Consider the following 2703-nt stretch of genomic DNA (forward strand, 5'->3'; position numbering starts at 1 on the left):
TCACAAATGATCTATAAAGAACTAGTTCCAGCAGGAAGATTATTTTTAAGAAGACTATTTGACAAGGTATCAAGAGAGGCTGGAATACTACTGAGAAACTGAACAAGCTGGACTTGCGCTTTTATGTTTATTTTTAAGAGACTACATGAAAAAGATTTGAAAATATACACAAAACCAGATTTACTAACTAAAAGTTGTAAAAAGTTCTAAAGAGTTGTACAATCATTATCTTAGTCATTGTAACTGAGTAGTTTCTTAAATTAATTTACCCTGAAGAATAAGTCATGACTTGATTATCTGATAATATTTTATTTAAAAAAACCCTATCTGCTTCTTAAATATGGCTGCTATAATAATAATAAGCAGATGATAATGTTGTGTAAAATATGTCAGACTTTAAGGCTGCTGGAATGAGTTGTCAGATTATCAAGTCAATAGTAAATGTGGAGACTGAGCAGTATTTTAAATACTTCCCCCAAGAAACCGATATCCTATACATAAACTATATGATCAGAAAAAAAATATATAATCTTGTAAATGTTTATTGTTGTATTCAGATAAAAGAGTTAGTTTGGAAAAATTTTTACTCTACTACAAAATGTTCCTATCTATTAAACAAATACCTAATGCTGCTCTAAAAGATGTTTCAAATAGTGTATGTAAAATAAGAATAGGAATACATTATGTACTTCATCTCACTCTTCACAAATTAACATTTTATATAACGATGAAGCAAAAATTCAGACATATTAAGGTTTTTTATGTAACATATCCTATCTTTTGTATAATTCCTGTTAGGGCATACAGCTTTCAGTATTGTTTTTCCATCCTTATACATGCTTTTTCTGTTGTTAACAGCATTAAACTTTATTTTAAGTTGTATTTGAACTTTATTGTTCTAAGTTATTTAAATGTTATTTATAAAAAAAAATACTTATGAAGCTGCATCTGTTTCATATGCTTTTAATTCTAAAGGAATAACAAAATGGTCTGGCTGAAATGCATGAATTTTTTTCTGTGACCAGACACAAAGACTAGTACACAACCCTCCTGCCAACATACATTGGATGGCAGACAAAAATGACAGCCTGCAGCAAATCACACAATGGACATCTGAAAAGAAACAATGCAAAAATGTAAAATATCTTTGCCACGTACTCTTGCTAATTTGATTTACTAGCATGCTAAAAGTTACACCAGGTAAAAGAGGGTTACAGTTCCAGCAGGTACTGGAACTAGTCCTCAGATGGCAGAACATACACCACAGATATAAGAATATGTAAGAGCCTATATGACTAATCTGAAATTTCAGCCAAAATCAACGTGACCTGATGAAGAAAAGACACCTTAAGGTTTTAGCTATTAAAGCGTTCAACTAAGCACTACATCACTAATGCATTATATCATTTCATTCTATTCAGTTTGCTACAAGTATTGTGATAACTGCATTTAGATAAAGAGCACCAAAAAATTAGCTAAAAGAGATGCTAGACAACTGGGATGGAATCCATTATTCAAACTACTTAATTAAATGCTCTACTTTTCATTACACATGTCTAGAGTCCACCATTTTTTCCTACATGAGACACATTCTTTATAACATCACTCACAGAAAACAGCAACAATTCTCTTTAACAAATATCTCTCAAAAAAACACAAATACTATAATCTGGAAATAATATATATTTTTGATTTGCTAATATCAAGTATCAGAGTGTAGAAATAAATGGGTTTATGCAGAAAAATATGTCAATAATGTTATACCAGTAAACCTTCACTGTGCTTTTGCTAGTTTAGCTATTAACTTGTTCACTGAATACAATAAGCTGTTCTATCAAAGAAACTTTTTTGCTGATTACTGTCTGCACTACTTTCTGTGAATATATCAACACTGAAACAAAGTTCACACTCACGATCAATACTAACATACTAGCAAAAGTTTCTAGATCCAATTTATGTTAGTTGATGCTTTAAAATAAAAATTAAAAGAACAAAATCTCATTTTTGTGCCTAAAACCTTTACTGAAATTTGAATTGAAATTTGAACATGCACATTACCATATCAATATACATACCAAAAAACCTTAAAATTAAATCCAGATATACACAAGCTTTTCTAAAGATCTTTTGATTATGTAAATCAAGAATATAGGAATACAGTCAAACAATTACTCATCCAAATGGTAATTAGCCTTTACTGCTATATGCATTACTTAATGGATCACTATATTACCATCATTACCAGGTAAGCCAAGGCTGCTCTATGTGTTATAGCTGTCATATCTGAAACGTATCCTATGAGTGAATGGTCCCCCAAAACACATGTGAGCGCAAATAATACAATCATTCAGTAGCATAGCCATATGACCTTACATGTGGCTCACTTAGCATGGGAGGGACTCTATTCAAGAAAAATAAGCATTTTGCCTTTCTTTTATGCTCTCGCTTTCACTTCTGGAATTTTAATAGGCAGACAGACTCAAAGGCTAGAACATATCCTAGGTTATTCTATTCTAGTACAAAATGGAAAAGGTGAATAGAAAAGCAATAGAAGATCAACCCAATTGAGAGACTTTCAATGTTTCTTTAACCTGGAAAATCTCTCCTGAGATAAAATATATTTCCTTTTCAGCTCTCTCCAAAGTCAGTTTAGTGCTAAAAACATAGAATAACAACCAGAAAAATTATAATGATGTTCTACAT

The sequence above is a fragment of the Gallinula chloropus genome (genome assembly GCF_964237585.1).
Source record: "Gallinula chloropus genome assembly, chromosome: 9".
Taxonomy (NCBI): Eukaryota; Metazoa; Chordata; class Aves; order Gruiformes; family Rallidae; genus Gallinula; species Gallinula chloropus.